Source organism: Eufriesea mexicana, unplaced genomic scaffold (assembly GCF_001483705.2).
Source record: "Eufriesea mexicana isolate 0111107269 unplaced genomic scaffold, ASM148370v2 scaffold2964, whole genome shotgun sequence".
Taxonomy (NCBI): Eukaryota; Metazoa; Arthropoda; class Insecta; order Hymenoptera; family Apidae; genus Eufriesea; species Eufriesea mexicana.
Genome location: NW_016911017.1, coordinates 32,907 through 52,518, shown reverse-complemented (window position 1 = coordinate 52,518; position 19,612 = coordinate 32,907). Strand labels below are relative to the sequence as shown.

General features: G+C 45.9%; 1 protein-coding gene across 1 annotated transcript in view; it reads right to left on the bottom strand.

Annotated features, from left to right (window-relative positions):
• Window positions 1–15,468, bottom strand: part of fz2 (frizzled 2) — a 106,753-nt gene extending 91,285 nt beyond the window's left edge. The window contains exon 1 of the mRNA XM_017904563.1: window positions 15,359–15,468. The gene's annotated coding sequence lies outside the window, so the exon portion shown is untranslated. The remainder of the gene's footprint in view (window positions 1–15,358) is intronic.
• Window positions 15,469–19,612: the final 4,144 nt, after the last annotated feature.

Genomic DNA, 19,612 nt, shown 5'->3' with positions numbered 1-19,612 from the left:
TCAGAAGAAAATCCTAGAATCACTCGGAAAAATACTCGTTTCGTCGAATTTTCTTTAACACTTTGATTGCCACGTTGGCCATATATGACATATATGGCCACGGTGGTCATTGTTAACCGGAGCGCTTAAACCACTTACAATCGTAAAAACTGAATGAAAATGACAGTTAATGGATTTTGAATATAACCTCAAATTAGAAGGAACAGAGTATAGAAAATTTCTCTTGCTCCCCGAAGAAGTCCATCTCCGATGCACCCTCAGTCCCCTTTAAAATTCGCGAAGCTGAATTCTCAGCCGTGAAGAGGGCAATCCATCCACCAGGTCTGCAAGATTCCAACGAAACAATACCATACCACGTTCTCGTGTCCGACTTTAAACCGCCGACATGCCCGGTTCGCCGCTTAACCAGCGATTTTATTAAAACTTGCACGCGTGTTCCGGCCTCGGTCTCGCCTCAACCCCTGCGCGCGTTCACCCTTCGCAGCGCAGAAAATCAACAATCCAGCCCGATAAATATACACTGGCGCGCCATTGCAGCGTCCGAGCAAATACTTAATTCCTGCCGTTCTATTCGGCATTTAACGCGCGATTTCATTAAGCGAGATGGGCTCCGCCGTGGAAAGGTTAATCCAGCGTCTGCCTCCGGCTTCCATATCGCGGAGGAACGAGGGAAACAGAGAGCTGTACAGAGAGAACCAAGAGAGGAGGTGGATAGAGAGAGAGAGAAAGCGAGAGTCAGAGGGTAAAGACAGAGAGAGGAGAGCCAGAGAAGGTCGGTTGCGCCTGGCGCGTACGTCGATTACGGTTTCACCTGGGCATCGGAGGGAAATTTTTTTGGGAAAGAGACGCGGGTACGGAGAAGAGTCAAAGAGACGGTGTCGCGTACGCTTCTTCTCGCTCGCCTGTGTGCGCGCAGCGGCGAGGTGGAGCACGCAGAAAGGGAAAAAGGGGTGGAGGGTGGAAAAAAAAGGGGAGAGGCGGCGACTCGGCGAGCTTGACGCGACATGAAAAGCGCTCGCTCAGCCAGAGGGGGTTGGCGGTGTGGCAAGGAGGAGAGAAAAAGTCCCGTGGCAGCGAGCGAGACACGCGTTCCGCCAAGTTTTTCCGCAAAACAACGGGGAGGAACAACGGCGACGCGGGCATAATGCCGCCTCGTTAAAAAATAATTCATTTAACCACAATGCTTCGACGATGTGCGAAAAAAAAAGCATGTTGCGCGAGCCTGCACAGCCAACACCGTCGATATACGCCGCGAAACCACCCTCTCCGCGGCGCTCGCTGCGCGGACGTCTGTCCCTCTTTGTCCTGCCAGCGAGCGGAACCCACCCCCGGGGTCTACTGTGCGCGCGGCTTACAATAACGCGGCGACGATAGTGCAAGGTGTATAACAAGGGAGGCCTGGTCCGTTGTAATTAACGCAATAAATATGTATCGTGTGCCACGATCGCGAAACCAAGCTCAGGCGACGTTCAACCGAGCCTCCGGATCCTTTTTGTCTCTCTCCGCGCGGTTCTCGCTGCGGGGTCGCTTTTATCCGGCATTCTCATCGAGGATGTAAGTTTCCGTATTTGCCAATCTTTGCAAAACCGTATTTCGTCGCTTTCCGTGCAATTTATTATAGAAATTCGAAGATTATCTGGTACAACTCTGACGATTTATTTTTCAACGATAAATAAGAAATCGTGTAATCACTATTAACACTAGATTTACGAAACCCGCCAATTTGACGGATGGGTTGCTTCAATTGTACGATGGTGACAGATTTAGTTAACTTATATCAAGACCCTTTGCACTCGACGACTTTTTCGTTACAGAGAAATAGTAGTTCGAAGACTTTCTGTCATAGGGTCGATGATATTTTTTAAACGGTAAACGAGAAATCATATGCAAATTAAGACAGAATTATTTCTTTTCGACATTCCACACATCGTTAGGTAATTTTAAATTTGATATATTAATTATCGTCGATTTTTAGGATCTGATTAAATGGTGACTGAGGGTCACCTCTCGAGTTAATATTGTAATTGTTTTTAAATGAAACTAATCGTTAAAGAAAGAAAAGACACGTGGTTTCCTTTACACCTGTAAATTTGACAGGTGTCCGTAGAAATAGGTATACAGACAGCGTCCGTAAACCTAGTATTAATGTACAAATGAAATTATGAGAAAATTTGTAGTATTTGTAGGGATTATTTTTATTTAAATAATTAATTTATACAAATAATTCCTGTCATTTTTCTGGTGAAATTTGAGGTACGTTAAAAGAACGGGGTCCATAAACCTAGTATGTTAGTATTAACGCGTAGAATCATTTGATTTTAATATCAAAATTTGTAATATTAATTAATCCCTTCTTGTACCATTTAGCTCGATGAAATTCGGGCCCAAATGGTAGGCGTAAACAGACCAGACTGATGTTGGAAAATAGTCGTAATACAGCTTGGCTCGTGATGTTTACGTTTGGGTCGAGTTTCTGTTCACGTGTGTGACTCGTGATATTCGTGTTTGGCACAATACCTTCATCACGAGTCAGACTCGTTAAAGTACGAGAAGGGGTTAATATCGATCTTCAAAATTTTATTAAATGTAGGTCGCCTTTAGAGTGCAAGAGGTTAATACATTGACTGTCATGGTGCAAGCTAGTCGTGGTATTTGATAAGTATTTCTGGAGTAATCGCGAGAAAAGAAAGATTGGTGGATGTTATGGGATTATAGCGTTTGATAGCGTTCTTTAATACCTAGTGGAGCTATCGTGCGAAACGAAATAACTGGTTTTGGAATTTTTATACTTTAAGCGATAGAATTACCAGGCTACAACGAATAACGAAATTTATTCTACGCAAATGATAATAATTCTAGTGGTATAATATTCTATTACGTATAATTATGTTACGTTCCCAAGAGCAGCTTGTGTTTTCACTTTTTCATAGTTCCAGTGTTAATTATTAAATCGCTATGTGCTGGTATTTTTGGTATAATAATAATTTTCTGAAACTCACACATTTTTGTACCGGTGAATGCAAGACTAGGCACCTACTAGGCACTTACTAGGCATCTACCAGGCACCTACTAGACACCCACTAGACATTTACTAGGGCACCCACTATGCATTTACCAGGCACCTATTAGACATTTACTAGGCACCCACTATGCATTTACCAAACATCCACGGAGCATTTACCAGGCACCTACTAGGCATTTACTATGCACCTATTAGGCATTTACTAGGCATCTACCAGGTACCTACTAGACACCCACTAGACATTTACTAGGGCACCCACTATGCATTTACCAGGCACCTATTAGACATTTACTAGGCACCCACTATGCATTTACCAAACATCCACGGAGCATTTACCAGGCACCTACTAGGCATTTACTAGGCACTCACTAGTCATCTACTAGGCACTAACTATGCATTTACCAAACACCCACTGGGCATTTATCAGGCACCTACTAGACATTTACTAGGCACCCACTATGCATTTACCAGGCACCTACTAGTCATTTACTATGTATTTACCAGGCACCTACTATGCATCTACTACGCACCTACTAGACATTTACTAGGCACCTACTAGACATTTACTAGGCACCTACTAGGCATTTACTAGCCATCTACTAGGCATTCATTAATATAGACTTAACCTCTTCAGGGACGAATCTGTTTAAAATTCGAAATTTCTTTTTATCGTTGAGTGATTCTATGCTGAATAGTCCTCCCGACTAATTCTAATTTTCTTTTCACTCATAATAACCATAATGAAAAAGAAAGAAACTGAATGTATAAATAAGTACCAGTATCCCAGAAGAGGTTGAAACATAATTCCAGCCCAGATCCAGGCCCCTCTCTTTCGACACTGCGTTTCTAACCCCCGTTGTCACGTATCGCGAATTAAACTCGCAGCCCATATGTCGAATGCCCGATTTCATTTCGATAATCGCCGATAAAGTTTCATCTACCTAGTTTTTCCTCGCGGGAACAGGAAGTGGCAGTAAACGCCGAAGGAAGAGGTACCAAACTCGGAAGGAGAGCATACGGCGAATCGCTGTTTGAAAATGGAAGCGCGTACGTTCTTCGCATCAACATGGCAACGCGATAACATCGGTGTTCGGTAATATAGCGATATCGGATTTTATATCTACCGGTGGTATCTGAATCAAGCATTGCCATTAATGGCAAGCCAGCGAGCGTAACGCGGTACACGTTTAGTTGAAATTGTTGAGATTTCTGATACGCGACATAGCCGACCCGCTGCGAAAAGAAGGCGGACAAAGAGACCTGAAAAAATTCTCTGCCACGGAAACGCGACTCGAATTAAACTCTCGAACGCGCTCGGTTCCCGCTTCCACGCGATCTCAGCAACCCCCGTGTGCGCGCTTCCGCGAAACCTTCGGGCGCATTCTCACGCGTGCAACGAGCCGGGCCCCGACACAATCCCGCGAGATAACCCCGGGTTAGTACTTACATATGTAAGAACATGCAAATATCCGGCAGACGATAAAAAAAAGGCGACCATTGCCAATCTCTGGATGCCGCGAAACTCGCAGGCCAGGCCGGGAAACCGATAAAAGCAGGGACGTCGTAACGAAGGGCGCCCGGTGGCGCTCGCGGCCACGAGAGTGGAGAAACGCGAAACGGCTGAATTATAAAGAGTGTTCCGACGAATGGTCGTCAATTAAAGCGCCATCCAGCTCGAATAAATTTATAAGCTCGAGTCGCGACGGTCGATAGGACAGCCGGCGAGAGTCACTGCTGAATGGAAACGATCCGAGCCATTCCGATGATAATAACCTACCCCTCGCGACTCTGCGACCTACCACCCTTCTCTGCCCACCAGTTTCCCTTTTTCCTCCTATTTTCCTCCTTTTTTCCCTTTAGGAACAATCCAATGTAACCATTGTCCACCGACTGAAAGCGTGTCACCCGCAGACCCCGGTGCGCGCGCGCGCGCGCTGCTTTTCGCCCTTTCCAAACATTTTCTTTTCTTTCATTAAGCGGCCTTTTCACACCGGCCTCGCCGACAGACCGTTCACCTTCGCCTTTCATGGGGTTTCACGGGCCGGGGAGCCAAAGAGGGTGGACCAAAAAAGGCCATGGATTCTCCGGGAACCCGTTCGCATAATGCCAGACACCTCCAGATGTAGGTTTACCGGATACTAAAGCGTGGAACGTGCTTTTTTGCTCGGGCCCAAGTGGCACGACGCGCGAAACGTCGTCGTCGATAATGACTCGACCGTCCTCTCCGAGTCTTTTCACCGATCTCCTTCGTTCTTTCTCTCTCACTCTCTCTTTCTCTTCGATCCGAGATGGACCGGTGTCCAGGGTCCCTTCTTCTCCCTCGAGGATGACGGGACACACGCGCGGCCGATTCGACTCGATTGGAGGAAAAAACGCGGGAACACGGTGAACACGGGGTTGAATACTGCGGATGGCGCGGAGAGACGTGGAAGAAAATGACAAATGGCAGTTAGAAAGTTGAATCGAGTATGTAACAGGTTATAGCGTGGACAACTTTCACCGATACTCATTGTCTTCCGGCGGGAGAAAGCCCTTCCTTCGATTTCTAGGAAGACATCGTCAAGCTTCAAGGACAACGGTCACAGATGGGGATGTTCAGACGCCGAGCTGAAGGCAACTGGACAGGAGCTCAGGCTACGGATACGTGAAGACGAGGTGATGAAGAGGGGACACGCCCTATAAAACAGCGAGGGGTGCGTTTTTGGGGCACTAGCCTACTAGCGTACCGAGGAAATGAAACAGTTACCAAGCAGCAAAACGCCTACTTATTAACACGTTGACTGCCACGCGCATTTTACGTGGTTTGCCCATGGTGTCAACATGAATATTTTATTATGCGATGCATATTACGTTGAAATATTATTTACAACAGATAAGTTGTATTATCGGGTTTAATGTATTTTTCGTGGTGAGGCTCACCCCCGACGCGCTGTAGACCATATCTGCCATTATCAATTGTTTAAAAAGTAACTCGAAAAAATATTTCAATCCCCGATTTTAGGATGAAGTTAGCGATGTATTTAGTGAAATGTTCCGATGACGAAGATTGCATTTCATCGAGCAATTGCGTACAGGAAAAACGTCGTTACGAATTTAGAAAGAAACCTGAAAGTGTGCGAAATGTAAGGCGATTTTGCAAAGCGTGCTATGAAAATAATTTAAATCAGTCAGGAAGAATGACAACAAAGAATTGCGCTGAAAAAATGGCGACATATTGTGCCGACTGTTTTGGTTCACCTTTCCTTTGTATAAATAAAATTATTTTTGCATGTTCTGTATGGTATTAATTTCTTCGAACCATTATAGTAACAATGGTACTATTTAAAAATTTATCAGTATCGATATTTACTCTAATTATGTATTTTTACTAATGGTTATCGCGAATTACGTGTAAATGATACGGCACTGCAATGTGTGACGGATAATGCTGTTCTTTACACGAGTACATTGGAATGAAGTGTTTGATGATTAAATTATAATTTTTCATTAGTATTTATAAAAATATTTATTTTTAAAATTTTTTAAATTAAGATATGATTTTAACGCGCATTTTAACTTTAACGATTTATTCTAATAATTAATAGTACATTTCAGTATGGTACGTCTTAAAACACACAGAGATGGCATCCGGGAAAGCCACTATAGTGGTGCTCAGTGCCTAAGAGGTTAATGAATATCGAGCTTCGAAATTTTATCAAATGGCGACTGAAGAGACTAAAATCCCCTATAAGACTAACCGCGTCGCGTACTCTCTTGACACTCTCTCAGAAGTCGGGGTACAGCTGCAGATGTATCTATCTTAGAGGGATGGGTCAGTGTTTCAAAAGAAGCATTAAAGGAAACATATACCTTTCTTGAGAAATAAAAGACTTTAAAAGAGAATATATATATATCGTAGTCTTTTACTATTAGAACCCCATAATCCCAATAAATCTCCTAGAATAAAACCCACAGATGTACACAGCTTTCTACGTCCGTGAGGAAAGAGGATTTCCGGCGCGGACGTTGAAGAACAAGGGGTTGATTCTCGCGGACTGGTATATGGTCTTCGATATAAGACGTTCATGGCAGTCTTGTTTCGCGATAAGGGGGAAAAAATGAATAGTCCGTGGGTCTCCTACAATCGTTTCGATATTTAAACCCTGAGTTCAAGGATATACGACTCTCCCGCTCGAGTAACCGTGTTTGATAAATTACCCCTGGACACGCGGCTGTTTCTCAGCCTCGTTTTGAAATATTCGATCGAGTTTAATTGTCGCAAACCGAGAGAAAAACGGTCTCGTCATTAATATCGCGGTGATTTCAAGAGGGTTCAAGAGGGTGATAAAAGTTTCGATTTAACCCCTTTATGAGGGCAGAATCGAGCTGTAGCTCGAAACGGTTTGAAAAAATTATTGTTAAAATGTAGCTTTGAATGATTAAAATTCGTAGTCTATATCATATCTCGCAGAAATATATGTACGTATAACAGCCAGCAGTAAAAAAGTTATTTCCCATTTTATGGGAATTTTAAATTTAGTCAAAGCATGTGAACCTGCAGTCTTTAATTCTTTTCTACCCCCTTGTCACGAGAAGCTCTGGAGAACATTGTTGGGTAACACGGCTAAGTAAAAAGCATCGAAACGATGAAAAATTAGTATAAAAATTGTAAAGGTTTAATTTAAGATAACTATAAAACTATAAAAGAATGGTATATTAAAAAATTAGGGGGAAATGGATTCGGAAAGCATCACAGTAAGCTCTAATATAACGAGCAGAATCTAGAGTAACGTGGTAGGAATTATTATTGCTGTGTCAAATTTTATTTACTATGTTTTATCAAACAGGTAATTAGTATATGGGAAAAATCTTTTATTTCGTTTTCTAACACAAAAATTCTGAGTTTAATGGAAGTTTGCGTGCATGTAAAGCATAACGAATTACACAGGGAGTAATCTCTTCGTCGATACAAAATGAGAGTTCGAGATAGTGAAATCAACCTAAAATTAAATTTTTAACAATTTTTTTATTTCTTAAACGAGGTTTCATAGGGAGAAATTTTTATTATAGAATGAAAGAGCGTCAAAAATAAAACTTACAACAGATATAGGACAACAATATTGAATAATGATATCACCCACGTGAAGTAACAGCAATGAAAAAGAAAAATTGATCCACGTGTAACTCGTTAGGCTTTTTATATATACATACTTTCATCAAAATTAAAATTTTTGAGTCAGATTTTCAATACCTGTATTATTACTATAATATTTCTATGGTATGTGAATACTTTTCTGGACCAGTGTGTATTTAACCCTTCTAGTGCCAACGACGATATATCGAAGAGAAAGCTGTATCTCAAAATAAATTTATAAAACGTTATAAACGGTCTAATTTCATTGCAAAAGAATTTAAAAAATTTTTTAAATTCAGTGACGTTATACCAACTACACGATCCACCTGTTCTGTAATAGACCTGCCTGACGCTTGGCCTGCATCATGGAGTTATCCTTTCGTTCTCAGGGCCGATATTATTTTTATTTTATTAAAAATGATTGAAAATGTAATACTTATACTTCATACTACATGACCTACATAAAACTGTGATCAAACGACGATTATTCTTACGTGCAAATGTTTGTAGAAGAGAAACTTGTTTCTATGCTTTTCATCATATTTTATATTAATGTTATTGTATAATTTTCAATAAATATTGAAACACAATTGATATCATTTTATTCTCCCTTTCTTCCATAATACGCTGCATTTTGAATTTTTTAAATATCATTCTTAGTTTACTTTTTATGAGCTTTCTCCCTAACCTTAGTAAATTCGTCAAATTCGTCTAGTTATCTTCGCACAGGCATCCGTTCATTCCTAGTTTGGTTTTTATGAGCTTTCTCCCTAACCTTAGTAAATTCGTCAAATTCATCTACCTATCTTCGCATAGGCACCCATTTTTCGCTCGGCGCTAAATACAAGCACATAGCGAAATTGGCTACGATGTGAATTTCGACTTGAACCAAGCCCAAAAATAGGAAAACTTAATCGCAAACGGAAAGCCTCCTTTCTCATCCTTTCATCACGCTTTATATCGATGTATTGGTATGATTTTCAATAAATATCGAAATACAATTAGCAACATATAATCTCCCTTTCTTCCATACTACAATGCATTTTGAATTTTTTAAATATCATTCCTACTTTGGTTTCTATAAGCTTTTACCCTAACCTCAGTAAATTCGTCAAATTCGTCTAGTTTTCTTCGCATAGGCACCGATAGTTTTTCGCTCGACACTAAAAGGGTTAAATACAAACACCTAGCAAAATTAGCTACGATGTAAATTTCGACTAGAACCAAGACCAAAAATAGGGAAACTTAATCTCGAACGGAAAGCGTCCTTTTCTCCGACAACACGGAATTACCGATATCACACAAGCGAAGCTATATATATCCATCGTGCTCGCGTGGCGTTATCTGCATCAAAACGGCGACATCCGCGAGTCGGAGTCGTTTCCCATTGAAGAAAGCAACGTAACTCCGTGGACGATAATTAACGCCTGCACACGCCGGTTGCGTGCCTGCCCGCGCGAGTCCCTCGCCCGTAATCTGAGGCCTCGTGCGGGTCGCGTTATCGCGACAGAGGATACCCGGGTATCTGATAGACAGGCGATACTCGAGTTCCGCGACGGGAAGAGGAGCGCGACGCGGTTTATCGCGGCGCGTTTCCGTTCGAACGACACGCGGAGGAATAAATATCGGCGGTCGTAGGCGAGTGAACCCGCGCGCGAGCGTGCGAGAGGCGTAGAAAAAATATACGGCCGCAAATATCGCCGTCGCCGCGCGGCCTGGCGCAAATTTAACGAGAGCGTCGGGACGGTGCCGAAGGCAGGAAGGAAGCTGCCGCTGCGCGATAGTCGTAAAAAGGCGGAGAGATAAACGACGCCGAGGCTTCTTTTCCCTCTCTTCACCATCGCCCATGTTTTCTCTTTTCTCCTTTCTTTTTCGGCCCCCGGATTTGATAGAGCCAAGTCCGGCGTCCACGATCCATTTTTAGCTCCGATTATCACGACAGGCGTCGATGCCTGAATAATTGGGTCCTCCACGCTGATTGTCAGGGGTCATCCATTGTCACGTTGGGTGACAGGATGCAGACATAAGATTGCACGGATCACACGATTAATTTAGAATTTTTATCTCGAATTCTTCTCGAAAAGCTTATTCAAAGCTTTCAGTTATTACTGATTTCTATAATTAACACCTTCACTGCCATGATGGTCATACATGATTGGCCACGGTTTCTCCTGTGACGCCATGGTGGTCATTGGGGACCGGGGCGTTTGAACTACTTACAATTGTAAAAATCGAATGAAAATTGACAGCTAGTGCATTTTAAATATAACCGCTAATTAGAAGATACTTTGGAATAAGAAGTGCCCCACTGAACAATTAAACATTTTTATTAGAATATAAATAAAAAGAATTGCATCTAGCGGTACACTCTCGTGGCGCCCTCTGCGAAATATGTGATTTCGGCGCGGTAGTCAAAGGGTTACACGAGATCTAACCCTTTGCACTCGAAAGGTGACCTACAGTCACGATTTCATAAAATTTGGAAGATCGATATCAATTATATCAAACTTAATTCCACAATTCTTTATTTACTGCTCAAAAAGGTATCGTCAGTTTTTTAGTAAAAAATCTTTGAATTTCTACTCTTCTCTAGCCAAAAGCTCGTCGAGTGCAAAGGGTTAAGTGCACACTGAAACCTTATCAAATTAAATACGAATATGCATCAGTCTTCTAGCTTGGTATTTTTTGGTTAACCCTTTGCACCCAGGTTTCCTTTAACACGTTGGCTGCCGCGCGAATTTTACGTGACTTGCCCAAGGCGTCAACATGAATTTTTCATTATGCGATGCATATTATGTTGAAATATTATTTACAGCCGATAAGTTTAGTTGTATAAACTTGTTTTATGCATTTTTCGTGGCATTAATTTCTTCAAAGCATTACAGAAACAATGGTACTATTTAGAAATTTAGAAATATCGACGTTTACTCTAATTATGTATTTTAATTATTTGTCGCGTCGCCGATTACCTGTGGCCCCCACGGCGCTGTAGCCAAGTCGAGTGCCGGTCATCGGTGACCCCCACGGCAGCCAACGTGTTGATACCTTGGAATTTTAGGGACCCAATACTAGGCAATAATTAAATAAAAATTACGCATACTTTCCTGCTTTTATTTTTATACAATGAATATAAAAAATTGCTTAAAGGGATACTGTACAAGAGAAGCTTGGAATTGCTATATCTTTCTAGGGAAAAAATCGAGTGCAAAGGTTTAATCAGAGTCGTGCCACCGATCCCCGTCGCGGGACACTGTCAGACTCAGCCTTGCACTTTCCGTGTAACCTTAAAACAGCGCGGTCGCGAGTGGACCCTGCCCCGGGAAGCCTATATTTTAGCGTGAAACGTGGCCGCGTTTAACGCGCGGAACGAGGTAGTTACGAGGAACGTATTCATCGCGTTGTCCCGGCCTCTGTGAAACTGCGCAAAAGGACGGCGACGGGGCGACATCACCCACCTGGGCGGCGATATATCACGGGAAACGAGCGAGGATCGACTTCTTATTGGCTTGGCAACCGGCACCGTCGCTCGAGCAACATGACTAATTATCGCTGTCCCGGTTCGCTGCCGTCTAGTTTACCTTTACACGCTTTCCCGCCCGTCATTTCTCACGCGTCCACGCGACCGACGCGTCGGCCTCTCCTCTCGCGGCACTCGCGCGCGCATCCCGCGAAACCGCTCGAGAACCGGTGCCGGGAGCTGAGAAACGGCACGCCGAGTCCGTCTGACACACGCGGCATCGGAAAAAGTGGAACGATCCTTGCTTTTATTCACCCATTCCAAGCTTTCTATGAATCCCGGTAAACGTATCGCTCTGAGGTAACCGCCATCTTGTAGAATTTATCGGCGACCGCGCAATTTAAGTTTACATCAAATATTTCGAAGACGAATGAGATTAACGTTTGTAAATATTATTAGTTACCCTGAGATAAAATAAAAAGCAAAATTCAAGTGCAATGTACGCGTTGAAAGTAGTACTCTCGATCACAGGGATGAATGGTAAGGGAAGATTGCTGGACAAACCAGAAGCGTGACAGAGGAAGATTTATTCGCGTATACTACGGTCGGAGGAATCGGCAGAAGTTTCGAGCGGATGGCAGAAGGTTGAAAGAACGAAACAAGAGAAGATCATAATACCTTTGGAGGCACAGGGCTGGCCGCGAGGAAGCGTTTGAAACTTTCCGATAGCCAATTTCACGGTTCAAAGCGTCGTGCCGAACAAATACACCGGCGAACAGAGGGCTGTATCGAAAACGCGGAATCAAAGAAACCGAAGGAAAATCTATTTATGGGATCGCTATTTAAAGGCAATCTCGCTTAATAACTCATCGGGCACGCGTGCACTCGATACACCGCTGTTCGACAATCGACTCCGCGACCATTTGCGTCAAAGGGAATGGCAGAGGAGCGCTTATTTATATAACAGCGAGCCCGATAATCGCGCCTTAATTAGCACGGCCAAATCAACCGCGGGAAAAAGGGCGAAAAAAAAATAAAAATAAAAAAAAAAAAGGAATTTCTTTTGTGGACGCCTCTCCGCTTTCGCGATATTTTTTCGGTCTAACGACTTTCCCCATTTTTCTCAGCCGCCGTTTACACGGCCCGTTTCACGGCTGAGGATACAAAAATACTAGAGAGGCACACCGAGCCGGTTACACAGGGAAGCCGCACGGTGGCGCAGCGTAGTTGCGACACACAAAGGAGTCGCTTTCGCGTCGTTAATCCTCTCACTCGCTCTGCCGGTAAATCGGGGCCTCCGGTCGACCAGCCTCGTCAACTTTGTTTGCCGATGACATCTGTGCGCTCTCGTAATTGCGTACCTGCTATTCATACGCGATGAGACCACGTCTCGAATAAGGACTTCTATCAAGGACGCGTGTATGTCTATGCGCGTCGAACCTACGTTTATGCAAATCGCAGAGAGCCAGACCTCGCGTCACGTAACCGATTCGACCGCGAGAAACGCGATTCTTTCCACCATCCACGATTGATCGCTGCACGCCTGCATTACGGTTCTTGCCCCGTGTCTTGCCATGGGATTAATTGAAACGTACGAATTGCACGACGGGGCTCGATAAACCCGGCGCGCGCAGCCGTTCGACCGATTACTCGAGATCCAGCCGATCGATTTTTACGATCGAGTTAGGTACCTGCCGATACCGAGTGGTATACGAGAGTGGAAAAGAGAGTCCAGGGAATTCTTGCCCTTTGCGTTTTCAGCTTTGGACCTGATCACGAGAATCCTCGAGTTCTCCTGTTATCACTTGGAAATAACAGGTTATTTAACAGCTTGTCCGTCGAGTTAAACGATTATAGGCTGGGGCTGTTCGTATCGTTCGAGACCTGTGTAATAGGTACACAGTCGTAAAAAGGTTAAAACGTCTTCCTTGGATTTATCTGGAAAACGGTGTTTCTTTTCTAATATGCCGAGTACCGCGGAAATACGCGACCTCTAGACGAAGGTAGCTATAAACCGTCTGGTTGTTTGCGGTATTATAACACGCTGTTGACCGGTCACGAACGTACTCGTATTTTTATGCGCAAACTTGTTCACCGGGCCCCGAGTGTGCTCGTATTTGCATACATGCGCTATATCTCGCGCGATTGTTAATACCACTGTTGCGTATTTATTCGCCACGCATGGTTGAACTTCCCGAAACATCAGATCCCGAATTACTCGAGTAAATAAATTTTCCACCAACGAGATGTGCACGCACGGAATTCGCCGAGATCGGCAAATCGACCGATAACGCGTTATTAATAACGCGGAGAATTATCGCGCGACACAAGCTTGTTACCCCATTTTTGTATTCCTAAAAGCGCAAAAAGAAAGTATTAGATAGAGAGAATCGGATATTTTATTATTACATTACAACCCTCGTCCCTATCGACGCTGACAAATAGACAGCTGCATAAAAATCTTATCCGCGAGCAAAAACACGGTAAATAAGATAACGGTCGTAAATCACGTGCCATTGGTTATCTATTAATTCGAAAGTGACTCACCGCGAACCCAATTCCGATTTTAGAAAGCGAGACCTTAACAGATAAGCAGAATCGCGATATTATCGACGATACTTCGCGCATTCGTACGCGTGATACAAATATTTCGCTTACCTACGTAATACGAGGATACATCGAGTAAGAAATTTCCATGGATCATACGAAATGAGGGACGAACGGAACACTGGCGACGTCTGGAGTCCAAACAGAAATGTCGGAGTCACGTGACCACGCAGCGCGATGGACGAACGAGTCCCGCGACCGAGACTTTCCTCCGACCTCCGATGAAAACACCGGATACTTTCGCTTCTATTCGTCCCGGCGATTGTCTCCGTTTACAACGCCATCTCTCTCCCGCTTCCATCCGTCGGCCTGTCTCCCGAATACCCGCCGTGTCCCGAGATCGATTCGTAAGAATATTCCAGTACCACGTGACACGTCGATAGCTAACCTCTATCGAGGGAAGCGTACCGCTACACCCAATCGATTCGTAGGCGAGTAATCGACGCACAGCGGCGTTTCCGCGAAAGTAGCGAGCCCTGTATCGATTCCGCGAAACAATGGTACATAAAGGAGCATCGGCATTGGCCGTCGTGGTCGCAAGGCGATTCGAAAAAGGCGAACGGAGCCGTGTGGCCCGGTTCGCCCGCAGTCCCGACGGTATAACCGAAACCATCGATCGCGTCGTTTTGCATGGTCGATTTCGCGGAGGGATAGCAGAAAAGAGAAGCGTGTGGTCGTCCGCGGGAAAAGAGCGGAGGACAGAGAGAAAGAGCGAGAGAGAGAGAGAGATTCGGGTAGGCATCGGTGAAATAGAAGGGGAATTGGAAGCAAGGTCTGTGTCGTTCGGCATTCAGAATGCAGAAAGGAGCGAGGAAAGAGGAGCGTAGGGTGGCTCGGCAGTTTGCGTGCATGTGTTTCTCGTTCGTCCCTATGCACGAGGAGAAGAAGAGTCCGGAGAGCGCGAGCCGACCGAGAGGAAAAGGAAGAGGAGTAAAGGAGAGAGAGAGAGACGGAAGCGAGAGGCCGCAAAATATATGCTGCATGCTCGTGGATGCTCGTTTGCAGCGTACCGTGGTGGGACGGAGATAATCGCGGGTATAGAGACTGCGGATAGAGCGAAACGGAAGAAAAGGAGAACGTGAAACGGTTCGCCGAGGAGGCTGGTCAATGGTAGGCCGGCTATCGGAACACCCTTCTCGAAAACAAAGCCGGATCTCACCTTGATTTATCGCTGAGTGCTGCTGCCGCGGTGCTGTGTGCTCTGCTCCGGACTACAGCCGCCGGGGTGAACTCCCCGGCGAAAATTAATCCATTATCAGGCCAACGAAAACGGAATAGCTGCGACCACGGAGCCAGAAACACCGCTCTCTCTCCCCCTCTGTCTTCCTCTACGCGAGACCTCGACGCTTCTTCCGGACTCTCGTGTCCGTGCGTTTTTTCTCCCGGCTGCTGCCCGCCACCAAACGGCCAACCTCGGTCCGTTCGAGTCGTGTGTACACACTATACACAGGCCGGTGCCCGCCACTAAATCAGCTCCGTAAACGTATGCACACGGGTAACGAGTGTCACGGCTAGCAGTCGAATGCTTGCACACGGCAGCGGATCACACAACGCGCGCTCCTTCCCCACGTCCGCGTTCTCGTCCGCGTTCCCGTCCACGACGCACAAAGACACCGGGGACACACGTTTCTCCAAATATTTTCCTTCGCGCGCACGCTCCCGCTAGCTCGGAGATACGCAGCACGTCCGACGGACACGACGATCACGACGACGACGACGCACACGGTCGAGAACGCGACGCGGTATAGGCGATACACGTGCGAGTGGTCGTACCGGGACACGAACCACCCCTAACATCGGCCGAGAACGCACTGACGTGAATGCAACCGAGGAAACGCGAAAGCGAAGCTCCGACCGAGTCGCCGCCGCGTGGTGGGGGAAGTCTTTCGGTCGACTTCGGAACGCTTCGGCGCGCCGACCCCTCTCCCCGTTCACCCCACCCTCTGGATACTTTACACAAGCGTAGGATTCTCCCGTTCTCCGTCTACACGTTGGCGAGAGTCAGTTCCGACGCGTATTCGGACTCTGGCTCTTCGCTCCTTCTCCTTCCAACTTCCCTCTACCCTCTCCCTCGCCCTTTCACCCTATCCCTCCGCTACCCCCACCACAACCGCGCGGTCCGCTCGCGCTGGTTACATGCACACCTGTTTACCCGCGCGTGTGTGCACGCGACGCGTACACCACCTTATACCCTCTCGCGGCAGTCTCCACACGCGCGATGACGTCACGCTGGGCGCCGTGGCGTGGATAACGAGATGGCCCGAGTCTTCCTCGGGACCCTCGATCGCTAATTATCGTCCTAGAGGTTTCGCCTCGTTCCGCGACCGGTTTGCTCCTTTTTCTCCCGGCCTGCTGCTGGCAGACGGAGAAATCGTGCGGCCCAGGAGGAGAAGGCACCCGGCAGTCACCCTTCCCGGCCACGGCCGACGATTTTCGTTTCGCCGCTCGTTCCCCGGTGGCATTAATGATGTCTCGTGTAGGTACAGTCACGACCGGTTCCTCGGGACCTACCTCCTATCAAGATCGAGTATCTTCGACTAGCGAGTCGGAGGACACGCCGGGGCCAGCCGAACAATTCCCATCTAGGGTTTCACGCGGTGTGTAAGACACGTCGTCCTGGTCCACACGCGATCCCTCGAGCTCTGCTGGAATCGGCTCCGGACGTTGTTCCGTACCACGGGAGAAAAAGAGAGAGAGCGTGAGCGGTCGGGGACGAAATTCCGTGAGCGTGGACCGTGAGTGCAAAAATGAGCATCGCGGCCGACGTATAAATAACGAAACAGCCCTGTTGTAGGAGGTTGCGAGGGCTCGTGCAATAAATAACGACCTAGCGGAGCACACCTGCAGCGACAAGGCGTGTCCGATGGACGATGAAGTTTAACGTTCCTCCCTCGTTTATTTCTCTGCCCAAAGCTATTGCAAGACGCGACACCAATAAAATGCTAATCGCCCTTCCTCGTTACGTCGCGCCCTCCACTTTGCTTTTTAGCGCGGCCAGAAGTGCCCACACGCTGCTCTCCCTTATCAATCGCGTCGTATATTATCGCCTATTATCGTACGCCAAGTTTACCCATTTCCACTACAATATCGCAGCTCGATGATAATATTATGTAGCATAATCTCACCTAACGACCGGTAGTTTAGTCTGGACTAACGCTTTCGTAATCCTCGTACCGAGTTTTATTACTTTTCGATTATTATCCCCCTGCCGGTTCTATATCACCATATCATGGATTTACAATAACCATTTGCTTATGTACCATTGTAGTCTGTTACACGTTTGCCATTATTTTCCGTCGAAATCGTTATTCGCTTTCTTGACAGTCACGCAGTTGTTTAGCAGACACCCGGTAGAGCTAACACAGCGATTCGTTTGTTCGCCAACAATGAGTTCTTTGAATTGCAGAACGTCCAAGGTAATTGGACGTATCTGTCACGATGACTTATTTTCCACTGGATGCGATACATTCTCCGAACTTCATTTGAATATTTAAATACTCGACTACCTACGTTCACGCCGTCCGTTGCCAACGTAACTAATCCCTCGACCCACCCGAAACCTACGTGTCCGATGTAACATCGGCGACCGATGTTGCACCGTATCGATTATCATTGTTAATTACGAAAATGAGATGTCCGCGAATCGATTACGTTCCAGACGAGATCCGTTCGTCTCGGCGAATAACGGCTGTCCCCTCTTGTAAACGCGCCATGTCCTCGGCGTCTCCGCGGCACGAAAGGGAAGCTGCAGCCCTCGGGCCACGGACACTTTCCCTCGGCGCTGTCGGAATAGCCGGGAAAAGCCGAGGGTAGCTTCTTTCTTCCAACGAGGCAGCCAGCCACCGGGTGCATAGGAACGAACGACGGAGGATTGGTTCCGATTACGATCTCGCGTCACCCTAACGTAAGGAGCGCGACAATGACGATGACTGCGATTCCGCGTACGCGCAAGGTGGTCCATTATGATTTTCCGGCTGGATACGCGGCGAAATAGCGGAGCTTCTGGTCCAAGACTTCGGATGGCTTTCGAATCGATCGTGTATTCAGGGCCACGTGGCTTTGTCGTCTTTCAGTCGCGACCTTGTATATAATCCTATTTTTCGAGACACGATTCTCGTATCAAGTCTATCTATCGGTGATTTTAACCCTTTCACTCCTGCAGACGTTGTATGACGTCAGGCTACAACATGACTGCAGACGTGATACAACGTGCATGGATTTCAAAGCTGTTAGAGCTGAGAAAATTCTTTCTGAACGCAATCCAACTGTTCTGACGTGTCCTGTCATCTCTTAGGATAAGAGAGAAATTTTGTTCAATACAATCCCTGCATTATTTTGCCTCCTGTCAAAAACATTGCGAGACTATGTATTTCACGACTGCGTGCACGTGGCGCGCGCCCCCTTGGCCCGAGATTTTTCGTCTGCTGCCAGGGTTTGCAAAAATGGCGCTCAGTGACAAATATTTGCTGCCTAGTACAGTACGTAAAATATTAAATTTATAATATATAACAATAAACAAAGAAATTTGCATAATGCTGCAGATGGTCTGTATGCGCAGCCCTGAAAATCGTGTGTCGTGGGTGGTATTTTCTTAGCGTAAACAAATAAAATATTCAGCGACTTCTGAACTTCTGTATTCACCTTTATCACCTCGGGTAAGCTTATAACGCGCGATATTGTATTTCGATTAAGTTTTTATTGGATTTAAACAAAAATAAACTTGGGCAAATTAATTCAGAACTGGACGTTTGCTACTCTTTTCGTAAGTCAAGAGTGAAAAGGTTAAATTAAAGATACACGACTTTTATTCCAAACTTCAAAGTTAATTCAAACGCGAGAGGATGAAAACTCGTGAACGCGGGATAAGCATGGATAAAATGGCGACCGTGTTAACACGGACGCGATGGTTTAAAGGTTAAATGGCGAGCCGACTAGCAAAACGGTCGTGTAACACGCGATCGGATAGAGCGGATTAACATTCGGACATTTGTCATCCGTCTGTCGCATCTCGGCCAGGTCGCGCGATCACGCAGAGGTATCTCTGCCGAGACTATCCGGGTACTTTCACAGTCAGTAATACAGTAATTGTGCGAGTCTGCCGGCGTGTCGATTATGGTTCCCTGCCAAGGACTCGAGCGGGAAAGAAAACTGGTAACGGTTCCCCGTGCTCCTTATTAAATCCATCAGCTTGAGCAGTTCGAGCGGAGTCACTCGACCCGCGGAGGCTTTCGAGAACCCGGCGCGATTCGTTCGCTCTCGTCTCACCGATACGATTTATCGAGAAAGAAGGATATTAATTAACGAACCGACGCGGGAAAGATTCCACGGACAATGGGCGCAAGTTTTCCAGCGTCTAGCTGAAAGTCGACGTCGGCCAGGGAGAAACGAAGAATTGTTCCGGCCGACAACAATG